At 46.4% G+C, this 22,382-nt stretch overlaps 1 protein-coding gene across 1 annotated transcript in view; it reads left to right on the forward strand.

Annotated features, from left to right (window-relative positions):
- LOC120932422 (GTP-binding protein SAR1b-like) overlaps window positions 1-22,382 on the forward strand; it is a 570,126-nt gene that overhangs the window by 448,256 nt on the left and 99,488 nt on the right. The gene's annotated exons all lie outside the window — the stretch shown is intronic.

The following is a 22,382-nucleotide window of genomic DNA, read 5'->3' on the forward strand; positions in this document are numbered from 1 at the left end:
CCCGGGCATTTTGGCAGTCACAATGAAGTCCAGCAAAGAAGTGTTGGCAGCTCTTCCTAAATGGTGTTGCTTCAGCAGACCTTTACAGGGCTGGTGTAAAATTAGGGCTGCTTTTATAAAGTCTAATTTTGCTCCAGAAAACTAACAGGTGCGTACAGGGCGTTATCTACGGCGCACAGGGCGTAATCTACGGCGCACACACTTAATTTTGAGGATCGCCCTATCTCCCTCATTTGCATCTTTGCCTATCAAATAAAGCGGCGTGACTAGCGTAATTTGCGTCAGAGGATGCGCCGGAGTAATTATTTTAGGGATGACGGAAAAACCGGATTTTTCGTTTTGAGGATCGGGCGCAAAGATACGCGCGGAGTAAAATTAGAAATCTCGAGTTAAGTCGGCGCATCTGCTTTGTGAATTTGCCCCATAATCTGCACCCCTAACCCATGGAAATTTAGCGCTCCCTGAGTCCTCTCCACTCGTACAGTATTAAAACCTCATATGGTAGCCTCTTACCCTCCCCTCCCTCCCTGATTGTTGTGGCTTTGTTGTGAAGTCATACTGTTTTTGTCTTTTGATTTAAAAATAAAAATAAAGATTATACAAAAAAAATACCTCATATGGTACATTTTAGGATGTACCACTCTTTCTCTTTGTTGTCCTTTTTTTCCCTTTTACCTCTCGCTATCCTAATTTCTTGTTTTTTTTCCCCCCATCCCTCTCTAGCCGTCTTTCTTGTTTTTTCTCTTATTCTTTCTCTCCATTTTTCTTTCTTCCTCTCCCTCTTTTCCTCTCCCTTCCATGTATTCTCTATTTTAAATTCCTTCTCTTACTCCTTGGTGAAGGGAGAATGGGATGAGTGGCAATGCTGGGGGGAGATCTGTTTAGCCAACTTAGGTGCTCTTGATCAAGGTCATCTGCTGACCTGAGAACTGTAGTGGGGACTTTTAACCACTTCCCGACCGCCGCATGTATATGTACGTCCACAGAATGGCACGTACAGGCAAATGGGCGTACATGTACGTCCTTGCCTTTCCGCGGGTCGGGGGTCCGATCGGGACCCACCCCCGCTACATGCGGCGGTCGGGTTCCCTCGGGGAGCGATCCGGGACGACGGCGCGGCTATTTGTTTATAGCCGCTCCGTCGCAATCGCTCCCCGGAGCTGAAGAACGGGGAGAGCCGTGTGTAAACACGGCTTCCCCGTGCTTCACTGTGGCGGCGTATCGTTCGAGTGATCCCTTATATAAGGGAGACTCGATCGATGACGTCAGTCCTACAGCCACCCCCCCTACAGTTGTAAACACACACTAGGTGAACCCCAACTCCTACAGCGCCCCCTGTGGTTAACTCCCAAACTGCAACTGTCATTTTCACAATAAACAATGCAATTTAAATGCATTTTTTGCTGTGAAAATGACAATGGTCCCAAAAATGTGTCAAAATTGTCCGAAGTGTCCGCCATAATGTCGCAGTCACGAAAAAAAAATCGCTGATCGCCGCCATTAGTAGTAAAAAAAACATAATTAATAAAAATGCAATAAAACTATCCCCTATTTTGTAAACGCTATAAATTTTGCGCAAACCAATCGATAAACACTTATTGCGATTTTTTTTTACTAAAGATAGGTCGAAGAATAGGTATCGGCCTAAACTGAGGGAAATTTTTTTTTTTATATATGTTTTTGGGGGATATTTATTATAACAAGTACAAAATATTGAATTTTTTTCAAAATTGTCGCTTTATTTTTGTTTATAGCGCAAAAAATAAAAACCGCAGAGGTGATCAAATACCACCAAAAGAAAGCTCTATTTGTGAGGAAAAAAGGACGCCAATTTTGTTTGGGAGCCATGTCGCACGACCGCGCAATTGTCTGTTAAAGCGACGCAGTGCCGAATCGCAAAACCTGGCCTGGGCATTTAGCTGCCTAAAGGTCCGGGGCTTAAGTGGTTAATGGCAACTATAATCACAGGTAGTGTTACCCAGTGTGTCTCTGACTTTGTGGTGTCTCGTAGCAGTGACACCTATGCTGAAATCAGGAGATAGGGTCTCCTCCAACCCCTCCCACCTCACAATCCTCACTAGTCAGCGGACCTCTAGTCTCTGCCCCCCAGCAATGCCGTGAACTGAATGGGTGGCTGCGAAGAGGCTGAGTGGGCTGCTGTGTGCTCCAGGAACAGCCCAGCTGGGTGGCCACCGGCTCCAGAGGTAGCCCTGCTGAGCAGTGGCAAGAAGGCTGGGAGAGTGGTGTGGGCTTCAGGAACAGCCCAGGATTTGATGACCCCTGGCAAATAATCATTTGACCCCTGAGGGGGTCCCGACCCCCAGGTTGAGAACCACTGCTTTAGAGAATCATCATGACACTTAGACATAGCTGTAGCTATTGTGGGTGGCCTCTTACCCACCACAGCACCTGTCTGTCACTAGGGAACATGGTATATGGATTTCTTTGGTCACGCCTAGTACAGCTCTTCAGCACTCTGCTGGATTCCACCAGGTACATACAGAGTCCCCATGTCCTTTTTCATCTTTAGACCTGCTGACAGTTGGGCTTTACCCTGTGCCTCCCCACTACTTCAGATAGCACACTGTAGCAAGTCCACCTGTACTGAGCTCCCCGCTGAACACAATTCCACTTCATTGGGTTCTGTCCCATAAACTGCAACAGTCTTACCCATTCCAAGCCTACCAGCACCTGGTACAAGAACCACAGATGGGAGATAACGCACTTCATTTGAGTGTGTTGTGTCGTCTGTGGTGTCTCCACAGGCTGACTCTTCCATGTGGTCATGGAGAAACACTGCAGCCTTTCCGGACCCACCAACACCCCCTGCATGTAACACAGGATCCCTGTTGCTAGGGGTAACAGCAGACCAGCACACCAAAGATGGTTGGCTACACCTCACGGTGGTTTCAGACTGTTGTGTCCTTTCTGGGCTGACCACTTCACATAAGCGGCCATAATACACATCTTTACATTCCTCATGTTCATTGGTACCCCCTGCAGGCCACAGACTTCTTGCCACAGTTGCCAGGGGTGACAACCGATATGTTTACAGAAAACCCAGGTCTGGTACAGACTCATGCTCTCCTGAGCCATTGCTTGATTGGTGTTTAGGGATGAGCTTTGTGTTCGAGTCGAACGTATGTTCGACTCGAACATCGTCTGTCCGTAGGTTCGACGAAATTTGAATAAAACGGGTCGTTTGCGCCAAATTCGAGTGCCGTGCAATGGCCCATAATTCACTGCGGCATTGCGCGCTGATGATTGGCCAAGCATGCACTATGACCCGCATGCTTGGCCAATCACAGCGCGCAAAAAGCGGAGAGCCATAATTGGCCAAAGCCAGGGTGGTGGCTTTTGCCAATTATGGCTCAGGGCTTTAGCACACACCCCACACTATAAAAGGCTGCCTGCAAGGCGGCCACGTGTAGTGTGTTGCGGTGTTGTTAATGAGAGAAGTCCTATAGAGAGAGATAGACAGTGTCTTTTCTACCAGATAGATAGAGCAGGCAGGCTAATCAGTTTAGTTACATTTACAGTGTGTAGAGAATATATATACATCCTAGGAGTTGTACATATATTTATACACTGTATAGCTTGGCTAGATCAGCTATTCCTATTTGTCAGGCAGTAGATTGTGCTAGCTGCAGTGTTCTAACGTGTTGTATTGCCTGTGTGCTGTTTAGTTTACACCTAAACGTAGTCGGTGTTACTGCACTTTTCCTGTTTATTTGCACCTAAACGTAGTTGCTGTTACTGCACGTGTGCTGTTTAATAGCACCTAAACGTAGTTGCCGTTACTGCACGTGTGCTGTTCATTTGCACCTAAACGTAGTTGCTGTTACTGCACGTGTGCTGTTCATTTGCACCTAAACGTAGTTGCTGTTACTGCAAGTGTGCTGTTCATTTGCACCTAAACGTAGTTGCTGTTACTGCAAGTGTGCAGTTCATTTGCACCTAAACGTAGTTGCTGTTACTGCAAGTGTGCTGTTTATTTGCACCTAAACGTATTTGCTGTTACTGCCTGTGTGCTGTTCATTTGCACCTAAACATAGTTGCTATTAGTGCAAGTGTGCTGTTTGCACCTAAACATAGTTGCTGTTACTGCAAGTGTGCTGTTCATTTGCACCTAAACGTAGTTGCTGTTACTGCATGTGTGCTGTTCATTTGCACCTAAAGGTAGTTGCTGTTACTGCAAGTGTGCTGTTTATTTGCACCTAAACGTAGTTGCTGTTACTGCAAGTGTGCTGTTCATTTGCACCTAAACGTAGTTGCTGTTACTGCACTTGTCCTCTCCAGTTTGTACCTAAAGGTACGAGGTGTGTGTACTGATTTTGTCCTGTGCAGGCCATTACAATGTCTGGAAGGACAACAAAGAGAGGCAGAGAGTCACGATTGCAAGCAGGCTCTGTATCTAGATGCAACGCTGCTGGTGGACACGGTGCATCCTCTTCAGCACGTGGCCGTTTGACACGCTCGTCCTTCTGTTCGGGAGCTGGCCATGTTGAGCCTCAACATGCAGAGCAATTAGTAGAGTGGATGACCAAGCCGTCCTCATCCTCCTCATCCTCTCTCACCCAGGCTGAGCTTAGTTTGTCTGCCAAAGCAGCTGCCAAGGCGTCCTCTTCCCTCTGCACAATGGCATCACTCACTCCTTCCCTAGTCCAACCATGTCCTCCTGAGGAGTCTCCCGAACTGTTTCAAAACAGTGTTGGGTACATGCTGCATGAAGATGCCCAGTGTTTTGAAGGCTCCGATGATGGAACACAGATAGGGGAAGGCAGTAATGTGAGCCCAGAGAGAGGGGGTGCCTGAGAGGGACAGCAATCTGGCAGTCATGTTCCCCCAGCTGCAGCATACTGCCAGGTTTTTGACAGTGATGAGGAGGGAGGGGATGATGAGGTCACTGACTCTACTGGGGTGCCTGATAGGAGAGAGGAGGAGGAAGAGGCACAGGCACATCTCCAAAAAGGCAGGATACCCTCCAGGGGCCAGCTTAAAGGCAGCACACCAACTGCATTACATCACAGAGCTACGCCTGTGCAGGGCGCTACTGTGTCTCAACGGTACTGCAAAAGTTCTTTGGTGTGGGCCTTTTTTGAGACATGTGCATTAGATCGCACCGTTGCTATTTGCAACATATGTCTCATGCGTATCTCGCGTGGCCAAAACATCACCACATGCTTGACCAGACATATGTCAACCTGCCATGCAGTTCGTTGGCAAGCATACCTGAAAGACCCACACCGAAGAACAAAGCGGACCTCCCCTTGCCCCTCATCAGCTAGGACCTCCAACCCCACTAGACCCTCAGTCCTCTCTGAAGCCTGCACTGATAGGACTGAAGGTGTAGAAATAGGTGTGTCACAAACTAGTAGTACATGCGGGCAATCTACTGATGGTACCAGACACATTTTCCTGCCCCAGCTGCTGCAGCGCCGAAAGAAGTACTCTCCCATCCATCCACATGCCCAGCGGTTGAATGATAGCTTAGTGAAATTGCTAGCACTTCAACTTCTGCCTTTTCAGTTGGTAGATTCTGCCCCCTTCCGTGAGTTTGTGTAATGTGCGGTACCTCAGTGGCAAGTCCCCAAACGCCACTTTTTCTCACGGAAGGCGATTCCGGCTCTCTACCGCCATGTGGAAGGCAATGTCCATGCCTCGCTGGACAGGGCGGTCAGTGGTAAGGTGCATATTACTGCTGACTCATGGTCCAGCAGGCATGGACAGGGACGTTGCCTCTCTTTCATGGAGCATTGGGTGACTCTGCTGGCAGCTGGGAAGGACGCAGGGCAAGGTACAGTAGTGTTGGAGGTTGTTCCGCCACCACGCCTCCAAAACACTACTACTGGTTGTGACACACCTCTCTCCTCCACCCCCTCCTCTTCTTCTTCCTCTGTGGCCTCTTCCTGTGTTGATGTTTCCTCGGAACCAGCCGTGCTCCGTAGACGTACGAGGGGCTACGCAGGAATGCAGGCCAAGAGATGCCATGCGGTGCTAGAGCTGGTGTGCTTGGGAGACAGAAGCCACACTGGGGCAGAGGTTCTGTCAGCTCTACAGGGGCAGGCTCAGAGGTGGTTGACGCCACACCAGCTTAAGCCAGGAATGGTGGTTAGCGACAATGGCACCAACCACCTCTCTGCCCTGCGACAGGGACAACTGACCCATGTGCCCTGTTTTGCTCATGTTCTGAATTTGGTGGTGCAGCGGTTCTTGGGCAGGTACCTGTGCTTACAGGATGTCCTGAGGCAGGCTGGGAAAGTCTGTGTGCATTTCCGAAGGTCATATAATGCCAGTGCTCGGCTGACAGACCTCCAAAGGGAATACAACCTGCCCAAGAACCGCCTAATCCGTGACATGCCCACCAGATGGAACTCTACATTGGCCATGCTGCAGCGGCTGCACACGCAGCAGAGGGCCATCAATGAGTACCTGTGCCAATATGGCAGCAGAACTGGGTCAGGGGAGCTTGGTTTTTTTTTCCCCACGCCAGTGGGCCTTGATCAGGGATGCATGCACTGTCCTGTCACCATTTGAGGAGGCCACGAGGATGGTGAGCAGTGACAGTGCATGCATCAGTAAGACTGTCCCTCTTATTCCCATTTTGGAGCACATGCTACGTGGAATAATGGACAGGGCCCTGGAGGCAGAACAGAGGGAGGAAGAGGAGGACTTCCTTACCTCTCAAGGCCCCCTTTATCCAGACAGCGGCCCTGCATGCCCGCCTAGCACACAGGAAGAGGAGGAGGAGGATTGTATCAGCAGCATGGAGGTGGAGCCTAGCATTCATCAGCAGCATCAGTCTTCAAGGGATCACTTACAGTCCCAAGGAACCCATGGACTTTTATGTGGCTGGGATGAGGTGGCTGCGGATCCTGTCGTCCTCAGTGACCCAGAGGACTGTGCCCCGAATGCCTCAGCAAACCTACGCTGCATGGCCTCCCTGATCCTGCAAAGCCTGTGTAAGGATCCTCGTGTTCGTGGTATCAAGGAGAGGGATCATTACTGGCTGGCAACTCTCCTTGATCCACCTTACAAGTGTAAGGTTGTGGAGCTTATCTTGCCGTCGCAGAGGGAGCAGAAGATGAAACATCTTCGGGAGGCCTCGCAGAAAGGTCTGTGCAACGCGTTCCCAGAACCTGGGGGATTACCAAATCCAGGTCCGATGAAAAGAATTTTCCCAAATGGGGTTATTGCGCAGCTCGAAAAAAGAGAGGTAATACCATGTAATAAAAAATTATATTTATTCACATGTTAAAAATTGGACAGAAGTGGACAAAAGTTGGATAGCAAAAAATGGATGGAGCATGAGTTGTAACAAGTACACAAACAGCGTTTACATAAATGTATAAAAAGCAGTACACAAATAATGTTTATACAGTCAAAAATGTGCATTGTAGTAAAAACAATCTAACGAACGTTTCGACCTTTAGAGTTCTTCTTCAGAGAATTTGTGTGGCTGAAAAAGGAACACATAATGATTAGGCATCTCATGATTATAATTTGGTTTTACAAAAGCCCTTTGGTTGGGAGAGCAGTGTGCAAAGAGATGCAATGAAAGCAAAAAATTAAGCAAATTCATGTACATTTTTGCAAACAGAAATATTGGATACATTTTTTAATTTTTAATTATTAATTCCTTTACCTTGATGTTGTGTCTCAATGATGTGCTGCAGTCCAAGCGGCAACATCAGGCGGTCTGATAAGGATAGCTTCCATCCCAGGCAGCAAAACAGCTGTCCACGTAATATGAAACACCCCGCTCAACACCACAAGAGGTCACCCCCAAAAAAATTATGGGGCCAAGGTGGAATGACCATACAAGAACCAGGAGGGGTAGGGGGATGTCGGTGGAACGAGGAGGTTTAATAAAGAAGCCTGTAAACAGAATAATAAAATTGATATTCTGGATGTCTATATACATATATAGTAGGTTCAAGTTATTAGTAGTGTTGAGCAGAATATGCCATATTCGATTTCGCGATATATCTCGAATATATATTCGAATATTCGAGATATATTCGCTAAATTCGAATATTCGTGATATTTTATCGAAATTAATTGATTGCGATTTTTCGCTATTGCGAATGCGAAAATAATTGCGATTTTTTAATAACTACGGTAGGAGCGCTCTGATTGGCTTAGAATATTCGTGATATTTTATCGAAATATCGCAACATGCGAATGCGATATTTATTGCGGAATTTCGAGATATGCTGGAGGAGCGCTCTGATTGGCTTAGAATATTCGTGATATTTTATCGAAATATCGCAACATGCGAATGCGATATTTATTGCGGAATTTCGAGATATGCTTGAGGAGTTCTCTGATTGGCTCAGAATATTCGTGATATTTTATCGAAATATCGCAACATGCGAATGCGATATTTATTGCGGAATTTCGAGATATGCTTGAGGAGTTCTCTGATTGGCTTAGAATATTCGTGATATTTTATCGAAATATCGCAACATGCGAATGCGATATTTATTGCGCAATTTCGAGATATGCTGGAGGAGCGCTCTGATTGGCTCAGAATATTCCTGATATTTTATCGAAATATCGCAACATGCGAATGCGAAATTGATTGCAGATATTTCGAAAACTGCTGTAGCAGCACTCTGAAATCGAATATGTATGATATTTTAACCGAAATACATATTGCGATTGCGATTTTTCGATCGCGCATGCGCAATTGCGCGAACAACACGCGACCATTTCCTGGAGCCTTGCCAGTTTCCAACTTATGATCGCAGCGCAATATTACAGCAACATGGTTGGAAGCAATTTCACTAAGTCTGAGGAAAAGTTGCTGATTTGTGTAAGTATTTTGACCACTGTTATTTCATCATCTTCAACTGCATTTAAGTCTAGTTTAAAAGTTAGTATATATGATCAGATATTAGTATTTAACCAAAAATGTGTCTCCTGCTTTTACAAAACTACAAGTCCCAGCCCAGCCCAGCATTTTAGTCTAGTTTAAAAGTTAGTATATATGATCATATATTAGTATTTCACAAAAAATGTGTCTCCTGCTTTTACAAAACTACAAGTCCCAGCCCAGCCCAGCATTTTAGTCTAGTTTAAAAGTTAGTATATATGATCAGATATTAGTATTTCACAAAAAATGTGTCTCCTGCTTTTACAAAACTACAAGTCCCAGCCCAGCCCAGCATTTTAGTCTAGTTTAAAAGTTAGTATATATGATCATATATTAGTATTTCACAAAAAATGTGTCTCCTGCTTTTACAAAACTACAAGTCCCAGCATGCCTGGACAGCTGCAGACACCCTGGTTGGCAAATGTGTATTTAGGCACTTTTCCTTGTTATTTAGCATAATGAATTTAAAAATTTTTTGGACATAGGACGTATGCGAATGTCCTGACTTCAGTGTCCTCAAGGCCCAAGGACGTTCGAATACATATTGCCCTTTAGATGTTGCAGAACTACAACTTCCAGCATGCCTGGGAATGCTGGCACTTCTAGTATTGTAAGTTCTGCAGGCCCCCATTTTTCAGGCCTTTATGCACGGGTCTCTAAACTGTGGCACCCTAGATGCAGCAAAAGTAAAATTCTTAGCATGCACTGACAGACCGTGGCTGATGGGAGTAGTAGTTTTGCAACAGCTGGAGGTGGACTGGTCTTGAAACCCAGAGTTAGGTAACAAACCCGTAGTGTTTTGCAACCATTCTGCCTCCAGCTGGTTATTTTCTGTTGAAAAGCCTGTGGCGTGCAAAACACAACCCAAAAACTCCACCCGGTGCAAGGAAAAATTTGCACACACCTAAAGAGTGACATCACAAAAAACTGCGACGGTTGCATACGTCAGTGGTCCTCCGAAAAGGTCCCGTCTCTGACCCCCCGGGGCGTTAGGCTCCTAGGCTCCTGACAGGGAAAAGAGTTACTGTGGTCCATACAGCCGAAGCCATATGGACCCATCTCGGTCCAAGCAGCGCAATCAACACGCGAACAACACGCGACCATTTCCTGGAGCCTTGCCAGTTTCCAACTTATGATCGCAGCGCAATCACACAGCAACATGGTTGGAAGCAATTTCACTAAGTCTGAGGAAAAGTTGCTGATTTGTGTAAGTATTTTGACCACTGTTATTTCATCATCTTCAACTGCATTTAAGTCTAGTTTAAAAGTTAGTATATATGATCAGATATTAGTATTTAACCAAAAATGTGTCTCCTGCTTTTACAAAACTACAAGTCCCAGCCCAGCCCAGCATTTTAGTCTAGTTTAAAAGTTAGTATATATGATCATATATTAGTATTTCACAAAAAATGTGTCTCCTGCTTTTACAAAACTACAAGTCCCAGCATGCCTGGACAGCTGCAGACACCCTGGTTGGCAAATGTGTATTTAGGCACTTTTCCTTGTTATTTAGCATAATGAATTTAAAAATTTTTTGGACATAGGACGTATGCGAACGTCCTGACTTCAGTGTCCTCAAGGCCCAAGGACGTTCGAATACATATTGCCCTTTAGATGTTGCAGAACTACAACTTCCAGCATGCCTGGGAATGCTGGCACTTCTAGTATTGTAAGTTCTGCAGGCCCCCATTTTTCAGGCCTTTATGCACGGGTCTCTAAACTGTGGCACCCTAGATGCAGCAAAAGTAAAATTCTTAGCATGCACTGACAGACCGTGGCTGATGGGAGTAGTAGTTTTGCAACAGCTGGAGGTGGACTGGTCTTGAAACCCAGAGTTAAGTAACAAACACGTAGTGTTTTGCAACCATTCTGCCTCCAGCTGTTTTTTTCCTGTTGAAAAGCCTGTGGCGTGCAAAACACAACCCAAAAACTCCACCCGGATGCAGTGAAAAATGTGCACACACCTAAAGAGTGACATCACAAAAAACTGCGACGGGTACATACGTCAGTGGTCCTCCGAAAAAGGTCCCGTCTCTGACCCCCCGGGGCGTTAGGCTCCTGACAGGGAAAAGAGTTAGCAACGCATATCTCCCCTATACGTGTATCCTGTGTTGTTAATAATATATTCATAATTATGCAAATGATAATGGCTGCTATATTTATGCAAAAAAGGTGGCGACCGAAATGGCAGGATATAAAATCTTTCATGTTACCCCTGTCATTGATTAATAAGGCGAGAATGCTTCCAATTGTTGAATAGCATACATTTACGTCATATATCCATAAGGCTGTCAACAGAAGTATTACAATATACTTTGTTCTTCATCTTGCAGAAGTTCCTGGAAACAGGATACGATGAGCTGCGGAGGCAGCCAGAGAAAAGGGCTGTGGTCAGCGCCCTAATCGCTGACTTTGGCGGCCAACATGACCACAAGGCAATTGTTAAGAAGTGGTCTGACCTGAAGAGGCGCCAAATGGTTCAGGTCAGACGTCTTCGGGCTAAATATCATCCAGGTAAGTTATTGTTGACAGTTATGTTTTTTTTTTCAAAAGTGTATTTTGTGCGTGAACTCGAGAGAGGAGCCGGCCTGCAGGAGTTGGGAGGCCTCCCCCAGAGGCAATCTGCCACCTTTCTCCATGCCCCGGTTGGCAATGGCGGGTGTGAGGGGGTCCTCCCAACCCAACCTCGCATAGCACACCCACCAGGGGCGGGGCTGAGACCACCAAACTCAATTCACAGGTAGCCGAGAGCGGGATCCGAACCCCTAGCTGCAGAGGTGAATCACTTGTCAGTGCAGTGGCAATCGTGTGGAGCCACCGCAGCTCCTTTGGTGACAGTTATGTAAGGTCATATGTAATTCATGTAAGGTCAGATGTTGTTAACCAAGATGCCATGTTGTGCTAACATATATCACCACCGGCCAAGGTATTCATAGTACTGTTGAAAAAAGACATGGGACAGCAGACAGGAACACAGAAGTTATGTGGGAACATAATTTTCCCATTGCTTTGCATGGGACTTTAAAGAAAAACCCCGACCATGGCAAGTGGGGGTGGGTAAGGTTTAAACCACCTATCCTATGTTTGTGGCTGACATATAAGTAACCTGTGTGCCAAGTTTCATATAAATATCTTTAGCCGTTTGTACGTGATGCTGGAACATACATACATACATACATACATACATACATACATTTATGCACACACACACGTTGAGTTTTATATATATAGATTACCACTAAATTCCTGTGTTAGGAGTGGGGTTGTTATAGTAATCCCGTGTGCTCCATCAGGCCCTTTTTTTAACATGAGATGGTCTGAACAAAACAAAGGAGACAAAAACAGCTCATTTTAACATGGTTGCATCCCAGCTCACGCTCAGTCCCCTGTAGTGCCCACAAGACCCTTTAATATAACATTGTCCCATTGGTTAACTGTCTATATAAATCAATTTGTATTCATATACAATACAGCAGAGTACACAGAATTTGCATACGTCATTAGAAAACATTTTTATAATATATGAACATTGTGTTATTATAGGAGCTCCAATGCCAGTTATCCGCGCCAAGCGCAGAAGGCGCCAGGCCGATGAGGAGGAGGAGGAGGATGCGGCAGAGGAGGATGCGGCAGAGGAGGAGATGGATGAAGAGGAGCAGCCAGGGCCCTCCCACTCCCCAACCCCAGCTCCTGCTGAGGAGCAAGCTGAGGAGCTTCCCCCCCCACCACCCCAACTTCTCAAGCAGAAGAGCAGGAGGAAGAGAGCGGTCCTGTGAGCCTCGTTCAGGAAGGTAAATATGTGCACAATGATTAATAACATTTCAACAATAAAATGTAGATATAAAAATGGACAACATATAAAGCGCACCTGTCAGATTGTAGAACCATAATATGGTATTGATGCTAGAAGTATACAGGTAGTGCATAATTATTAGGCAAGTTGTATTTTTGAGGATTCATTTTATTATTGAACAACAACCATGTTCTCAATGAACCCCAAAAACTCATTAATATCAAAGCTGAATTTTTTTGGAAGTATTTTTTAGTTTGTTTTTAGTGTTAGTTATTTTCGGGGGATATCTGTGTGTGCAGGTGACTACTATTACTGTGCAGAATTTTTAGGCAACTTAACCAAAAAATAAATATATACCCATTTCAATGATTTATTTTTAAAAGTGAAACCAATATAACATCTCAACATTCACAAATACACATTTCTGACATTTAAAAACAAAACTAAAACAAATCAGTGACCAATATAGCCACCTTTCTTTGCAAGGACACTCGAAAGCCTGACATCCATGGATTCTGTCAGTGTTTTGATCTGTTCACCATCAACATTGCGTGCAGCAGCAACCACAGCCTCCCAGACACTGTTCAGAGAGGTGTACTGTTTTCCCTCCTTGTAAATCCCACATTTGATGATGGACCACAGGTTCTCAATGGGGTTCAGATCAGGTGAACAAGGAGGCCATGTCATTACTTTTTTTTATTTAATACCCTTTCTTGCCAGCCACGCTGTGGAGTACTTTGACACGTGTGATGGAGCATTGTCCTGCATGAAAATCATGTTTTTCTTGAAGGATGGTGACTTTTTCCTGTACCACTGCTTGAAGAAGGTCTCTTCCATAATCTGGCAGTAGGACTGGGAATTGAGCTTGACTCCATCCTCAATCCGAAAAGGCCCCACAAGCTCATCTTTGATGATACCAGCCCAAACCAGTACTCCACCACCACCTTGCTGGCGTCTGAGTCGGACTGGAGCTCCCTGCACTTTACCAATCCAGCCACGGGCTCTTCCATCTGGCCCATCAAGACTCACTCTCATTTCAGCAGTCCATAAAACCTTAGAAAAATCTTTCTTGAGATATTTATTGGCACAGTCTTGACGTTGCAGCTTGTGTGTCTTGTTCAGTGGTCATCGTCTTTCAGCCTTTCTTACCTTGGCCATGTCTCTGGGTATTGCACACCTTGTGCTTTTGGGCACCCCAGTGATGTTGCAGCTCTGAAATATGGCCAATCTTGTGGCAAGTGGCATCTTGGCAGCTGCACGCTTAACTTTTCTCAGTTCATGGGCAGTTATTTTGCACCTTTGTTTTTCCACACGCTTCTTTTGTTTGATGATCACGCTTCAGAAGCTTTGCAACTTTAAGAGTGCTGCATCCCTCTGCTAGATATCTCTCTATTTTGGACTTTTCAGAGTCTGTCAAATCCTTTTTTGGCCCATTTTGACAAAGAAAAGGAAATTGACTAATAATTATGCACACCTGATATAGAGTGTTGATGTCATTAGACCACACACCTTCTCATTACAGAGTTGTACATTACCTAATATGCCTAATCTGTAGTAGGCTTTCGAGCCTATACAACTTGGAGTAAGACAACATGCATAAAGAGGGTGATGTGGTCCAAATACTCATTTGCCTAATAATTCTGCACTCCCGGGATGTGTTAGACACATAACAAGTGTATACACATGATAATGATTGATTAATAAGCAAAAAAAAATTTTTATTTATTTGGTAACGTTATTTTAAATCCAAATTTTTTTTTTATTATATCCTAACAGTATCAGGAAAGATGAGGAGGCAGACCGCGCTCATAAAGACAACCCACCAGAGGATCCAGGCAAATCAGCGCCAGATCCGCTACCTTATTCAGCAAAATGTGCTGCTGGAGCAGCAGCAATTAAAAAATATAGAGAAGCTGGAGCGCCTTCAGAAGCTCAATCAGAGTTATATCTGAAATTATGTTTTTATTAATAAATATTATTTTTTGGAAATGTTTAATTTCTTTTTGAGATAGATTTGTAGGTTTTTCAACACATCTAACTTAACATCAAACAAATCAACATCAACACATTTAACTTCATAATAAGCAAAAACATTTTATACTATTATTTTATTTAACAGTAACCTAGGACAAACTAAAGCACACGACACAGACACGACGAACACAAAATAAACAGTTGAAAAATGAACATAACAAAAGCAACAATATATATATATATACAAAGAGAGAGAGAGGGAGAGCAAGAAAGAGAGAGAATGCAGATGAGCTCTTGCAGACAGCCCAATGGTTGCAGTATAAATGCCGCAAAACAGTGTTTAACATAAGGTTCATTGTTATAGTTACACTTGCTGTTTAGATCCGGTCTGGTAGCTTGTAGCGGAGGCTGTTGGTGGATCCGCTGTGCCAGAGAGGTCATGAAGCTTTACTCAGCATGGAGGCAGCAGCAGGAGTATTAAAATATAATATAACTAGACAATGCATTTCCTGAGGAAAATGCGAGTGGGAATGCTGAATAGCTTAATTGGTGAGCCCCTTGCCAAAGACATTCACCATAACCACTACACTATCTTTAGGACACACAGCTTCTTTCTCTATCTGCAAAGTATAGCGTATGCTGACTTCCTGGTCGCCCCTCCCCCCTCAATAGGTTTCCCCTCCCCCCCAGGTCAGTGAGGAGGAATATTGCACTGAGGTCAGGAAAGTGATTTATAGAAAGAAATAACATTACAAACGCTTTTAATTCACAGATCTAATACATGATTTAAGCCTCCAAACAAAGCTTAATAAATCCTCAAACGTACATGCAATTGATACAACGACTACACCGTTTGAAATACACGGCCCTTGTAAACGCATCGATATGAAATTTATGTAGATAAACTTAAAAATGTGGCCATGTCTGCGATTTAGAAAAGAGCGTCTTTGTGAGTTCTGCAGCAACATTTTTTAGATAATTTAACATGAGAGTCTATGAGACATAATTTCTGGCTGTTGCTCCAATAACTAAAACTAAAATACGTATCGCAGACTTGATCACATTGCCATAAACCAGACAAGCATAGCTACGTTTTGATATAAAAATTGTGTATGAAAAGTAGATCTTGTGGGCGTGAGAACAATTTGTTTCCCCTTTTTGTAAAGATATTTTTAATTACAAAGATCTAGAATGTTAAGGTCACATGACAGACTCTAAATCCCCTCCATAGGATTACATTATAACCTATCGCATTTTTGTGAAAAATTCGCAAAACGTAAATTGCGTTTTCACCAAAAAATTGTAAACGATAACGATCTGAAAAGTCATAGCCGGATAGCTAAATATTTTGTGACCGCTTTACAGTTTTTTCAGTGTCTGTAAGTGAAAGTATGAAGTAGCTGAAACTTTTGGCAGGGCATCTGAATTCAAAGGGGAAAAGGATGTTCTCATTGACTTCATTGTTAAAAAAACGGTCTTAAAAGCAAAAAAATTATAAAAGTGTAAAAAGTAGGAAAAAACTTGAACAAGTCCCATCATTTGCTGAAAGAGACGAACATTTTTACAGTTGAATGGTCTCAATAGCTGAAAGTATGCCGAAGTTACGCAGAACCAAAAAACGTAAGGAATAATAAGATTACTAAATTTACGGATATCAATACTGGAAATGTTTATTAAAGCATTCACACTAATTAAGATTAATACATTTACGGGTATCCATACTAGGAATGCTTATTAAAGCATTCCCACTAAGTATCACACAGGCATGATTTACAAGCAGTAGTGGTAATAGTAATACATAGCATAAAAACACTTGGGGAATACTTTACAGCATCAGTAGTGGTCATAGTAGTCAATAGTGTACCAAAAAATTGGGACACAGGTGTCTTGACTGAGCTGTAATAGTAGTAGTAGACATTGACAATACAGTGTCAAATCACTCGGGCAAGAGGTGCCATGATGAACAGCAGTCTTAATAAGAGTATATAGGGTGTGAAATAACTGCTGACATAGGTGTCTTGACTGGGCAGCAGAAGCAGCAGTAGTAGTATTAACAGTAGTAGTTGATACAGAGTCATATCACATGGGCAGGAGGTGCCATGATGAACAGCAGTAGGAATAGGAGTATATAGAGTGTCAAATAACTGCTGACATAGGTGTATTGACTGGGCAGCAGCAGCAGAAGCAGCAGTAGTATTAACAGTAGTAGTTGATACAGAGTCATATCACATGGGCAGGAGGTGCCATGATGAACAGCAGTAGGAATAAGAGTATATAGAGTGTTAAACAACTGCTGACATAGGTGTATTGACTGGGCGGCAGCAGCAGCTGAAGCAGCAGTAGTAATATTAACAGTAGTAGTTGATACAGAGTCATATCACATGGGCAGGAGTTGCCATGAAGTACAGCAGTCTTAATAAGAGTATATAGAGTGTTAAACAACTGCTGACATAGGTGTATTGACTGGGCGGCAGCAGCAGCAGAAGCAGCAGTAGTAGTATTAACAGTAGTAGTTGATACAGAGTCATATCACATGGGCAGGAGTTGCCATGATGTACAGCAGTCTTAATAAGAGTATATAGAGTGTGAAATAACTGCTGACATAGGTGTATTGACTGGGCGGCAGCAGCAGCAGAAGCAGCAGTAGTAGTATTAACAGTAGTAGTTGATACAGAGTCATATCACATGGGCAGGAGGTGCCATGATGAACAGCAGTAGGAATAAGAGTATATAGAGTGTTAAACAACTGCTGACATAGGTGTATTGACTGGGCGGCAGCAGCAGCTGAAGCAGCAGTAGTAGTATTAACAGTAGTAGTTGATACAGAGTCATATCACATGGGCAGGAGTTGCCATGAAGTACAGCAGTCTTAATAAGAGTATATAGAGTGTTAAACAACTGCTGACATAGGTGTATTGACTGGGCGGCAGCAGCAGCAGAAGCAGCAGTAGTAGTATTAACAGTAGTAGTTGATACAGAGTCATATCACATGGGCTGGAGTTGCCATGATGTACAGCAGTCTTAATAAGAGTATATAGAGTGTGAAATAACTGCTGACATAGGTGTATTGACTGGGCGGCAGCAGCAGCAGAAGCAGCAGTAGTAGTATTAACAGTAGTAGTTGATACAGAGTCATATCACATGGGCAGGAGGTGCCATGATGAACAGCAGTAGGAATAAGAGTATATAGAGTGTTAAACAACTGCTGACATAGGTGTATTGACTGGGCGGCAGCAGCAGCTGAAGCAGCAGTAGTAGTATTAACAGTAGTAGTTGATACAGAGTCATATCACATGGGCAGGAGTTGCCATGAAGTACAGCAGTCTTAATAAGAGTATATAGAGTGTTAAACAACTGCTGACATAGGTGTATTGACTGGGCGGCAGCAGCAGCTGAAGCAGCAGTAGTAGTATTAACAGTAGTAGTTGATACAGAGTCATATCACATGGGCAGGAGTTGCCATGATGTACAGCAGTCTTAATAAGAGTATATAGGGTGTGAAATAACTTCTGACATAATTGTCTTGACTGATCCAAAGGAGTCATGGGAGAAAATCATGTGGTCAGATGAGACTATAATATAATTTTTTGATCATAATTTCACTAACCGTGTTCGGAGGAAGAATAATGATGAGTACCATGCCAAGAACGCCATCCCTAATGTGAAGCATGGGGGTGGTAGCATCATGCTTTGGTGGTGTTTTTCTGCACATGGGACAGGGTGACTGCACTGTATTAAGGAGAGGATGACCGGGGCCATGTATTGCAAGATTTTGGGCAACAACCTCCTTCCCTGAGTTAGAGCTTTGAAGATGGGTCGAGGCTGGGTCTTCCAACATGAGAATGACCCAAAGCACACAGCCAGGATAACCAAGGATTGGCTCTGTAAGGAGCATATCAAGGTTCTGGCGTGGCCTAGCCAGTCTCCAGACCTAAACCCAATAGAGAATCTTTGGAGGGAGCTCAAACTCCGTGTTTCTCAGCGATAGCCCAGAAACATGACTGATGTAGAGAAGATCTGTGTGGAGGAGTGGGCCAAAATCCCTCCTCCAGTGTGTGCAAAGCTGGTGTAAAACTACAAGAAATGTTTGACCGCTGTAATTGCAAAGAAAGCCTACTGTACCAAATATTAACATTGATTTTCTCTGATGTTGAAATAGTTATATTCAGCACTGTAAATACATCAGGTCCGGGGCTTCATCAGGGAATGCATGGCAAGGGACCCTTCAGCGCCCTGAACCGACGACGGGTGCCAGAAAGTCACCGCCGATCCAGGACTCATTCATCTTTATGAATGTGAGTCTGTCCACGGAGTCTGTGGACAGACGGGTCCTCTTGTCCGTGACCACCCCACCTGCCGCGCTGAATGTCCGCTCAGATAGTACGCTGGAGGGGGGGCAAGACAATAACTCCAGCGCATACTGAGCGAGCTCGCGGCAGGTGTCCAATCTGGCAACCCAGTACTCCATGGGGTCGTCGGTGCTCATACTGTCAGAAGCACCGACGGACGCCATGTAGTCTGCCACCATGTGGGCCAGCCGCTGGTGGTGACTGCTGCTGCTGCTGCTGGTGGTGGTACTGGGTCGCTCGGTTTGGAAGAACATCCTCATCTCTTCCATTAGGTCCCCTGCTCGGCTGCAGCTGGGTGCAGCCACCTGCTGGGTGAGATGAGGGGGGACAACTGGAGGCCGGGGAGTTGCCTGCTCCAACCGTCTGACAATGGCTGCCTGCAGTTCCTCCATCCGGTGCTGCCTCCGGCTGGCTGGGATGAACTGCTCCAGTTTCCCCTTGCACCTGGGATCCAAAAGGGTGGCCATCCAGAAATCATCCCTCGTCTTGATGGTCTTAACCCGGGGGTCCCTCCTGAGGCATCTCAGCATGTGGGCAGCCATGGGGAAGAGCACAGCCCGCTGTGACTCCTCAATGCTGGCCAGGTGAATGAGGTGCGACTCTTCATCCCTGAGGCGCTGCTGGTCAAACTCAGACATGCCCAACCCCCGGACTATCGGTGCCCCCAACACCGGCTCTCCCTCCTGACCAGGCCCTGACTCTGGGACGACACCAGCAACCACCTCCTCCTCCTCTTCATCATCATCCTCCTCCTCCTCCTCCTCGTCCTGGCCCTGGTCTCGGTGGAGCATTGCTGACTCCTCCTGCTCCACCAAGGCACTCTCCCCAGCCTCGAGCAGGCGATCTAGTGTCCTCTCCAGCATGAACAGTATTGGCAGCACGCTATTGAGGCCAATTTGCTCACTGCTGACCATCTTGGTCGCCTGCTCGAAGGAGGACAACACTTGGCAGACCTGGTTTATCTGCCCCCACTGCGCACAGGCGATGAAAGGGAGTTGTGGTGAAGCCCTCTCAGTGCCTAGTTCCATCAGGTACTCCCTCACCGCCCTTTGCTGCTCCCACAACCTCTTCAGCATGTGGAGGGTGGAGTTCCACCGCGTCACACTGTCCACAATCAGCCTGTGAAGGGGCAGATTGTACTTCCGCTGCAATTTGGACAGGGACGCGGTAGCGGTTGGGGAGCGCCTGAAGTGGCTGGCAATCCTACGCGCCTTTGCCACAATGTCACTCAACCCTGGATACGTGCGCAGGAACTTATGCACCACCAGGTTGAGGACATGTGCCAGACAGGGCACGTGCGTCAGACTGCCAGCATGGAGGGCGGCGAGTAGGTTGCTGCCGTTATCGCAGACAACCATACCTGGCTGGAGCCTTCGGGGTGTCAGCCACTTCTGGACCTGAGCTTGAAGTGCTTTCAGCACTTCTTCTGCAGTGTGTCTCCGGTCCCCTAAACTAACAAGCTGGAGCACGGCCTGACAGCGCACGTGCCCCACACTTGAGTAGCTACGGGGCGCTTGCTGGGAGGCTCAGCAGCTGCGGAGACAGTGGCTTGAGGGAGACCAGCAGTTCTCCCCTGGACACCCCGGGGCGGCACCACAAGATCGGTTGCCGACGATCCCTCACCGACGCCTCGGAGGGAAACCCAATGGGCCGTGAAGCTGATGTAGCGTCCCTGCCCATGCCTGCTGGTCCAGCCATCCATTGTCAGATGAACCCTGTCGCTGACAGCGTGATCCAGCGACAGGGTTACATTCTGCACAATGTGCTGGTGTAGGGCAGGGACACCAGTCCTGGCAAAGAAATGGCGGCTGGGGACACGCCATTGGGGTTGGGCCTGCTCCAACATCTGCCTGAAGGGGTTGCTGTCAACTATGTTGAAGGGCAGCAGATGTTGGGCAATAACCCTTGCCAGGAGCCCATTGAGGGAACGCACACGTCGGTCTCCAGGGGGGAAGGGAGTGGTGCGGTCAAAGGCGTCTGAAATCGACGCCTGGCGCCGGACGGCAGTGCGGGACACAGACGTGGAGGGTGCTGTGGAAGTAGAGGTCTGGCTGCCGGTACCAGTACCTCTACTAGAGGGAGCGGGGGGGCATGACCTGCTGGAAACAGATGAAGATGTGGCAGGGGCTGCTGTACCCTGCTCACTTGTGGTGGTGGCGCTGCTACCACCACCACGCTTCATCTCGTCATACAACGCCCAGTGGTTTATCCTCAGGTGCTGGTTCAGGGCTGTGGTACCCACCCGAGCCAAACACTTCCCTCTCTTCACCCTCACTTTACAAATCCGGCAGATGGCCACGGTAGGGTTGTCTGCCACCAGGGTAAAGAAATTCCAGACAGGTGACTTCAGCACCGCCCTCCTGTCAGATGGGGTGACGCTTACTTGCACCTGCTGGGATTCGGTGCGCACAGGTGGAGCTGCCTGCTGCTGCTGCTGCTGCTGCTGCTCCTCCTCCTGACACCTCCTGCTGCCATCACCAGTGGAGACCCTGACGATGGTCTCCCTGGTGGTGACCTGGCGCACCGTTTCACCAGGGTGCCTACCTTCCCCGTCGTCACTGACGTAGTGAGCCGACGCGTCAGATGGCAACCATGATGGGTCACCCTCTTCGCCCCCAGAGATGTCAGACCAAGGGCTGAGATGTGTTGGTCTGAGGGAACCACGTGACATGGAGCCTCTAGCCTGGCTCCGCTGTCCCCTCACCCACGCCTGGGTCTGACTAGGTGCTGCTGTTTCCTGCACCAAAACAGCAGCACCAGTTTGAAGGGATGTCTCTGGGATACTGCCAGCAGGTATCCCATCCTCCTCATCCATCCCTTCAAAAAGGTCCTGACCATCAGGACAGAGCTGGAGGTCTGCCTGATGCATGGCCTCCCCCAAGAGATCCCTATCACTGTCGCTGTCGAACAGTAAGATGCTGGACTCTTGGGGGCTGGGGGGGGGTAGTACAGGCAACGGTGTAATGGTGGTACTACTGTGAGTCGGGACCGACGACTCAGTGGCACTGCTGTGCCCCATGTAGTCCACCACTACTTGAGCCTGAGATGGCAATATCGGGCGGCTGCCCGATGGGAAGAACTCCCGGATCAGGCGTACTCCCCTTGCACCCGATCCTCTACCACTAGTAGGGGCACGAGAGGTACCCCGTGCTGGCAGCGATCCAGCACTGGGAGTAACTCCCCTACCCCTGCTGCCACGGCCACTGATGCCGCTCATTATTGCTGATATGTGTGTGGGGGGGGTAAACTTTATTGGGGGGGGAAAATGTGAACAAAATGTGTTTTTGTGTTTTTTTTACAAGACAGGCACGCAGACAAAGACGTACACAGACAGCTACTAAACTATAAGAAAAGTAGTACACCAGACAAGGACTACAAAATTAAAGAA

Source organism: Rana temporaria, chromosome 3 (genome assembly GCF_905171775.1).
Source record: "Rana temporaria chromosome 3, aRanTem1.1, whole genome shotgun sequence".
Classification (NCBI taxonomy): Eukaryota; Metazoa; Chordata; class Amphibia; order Anura; family Ranidae; genus Rana; species Rana temporaria.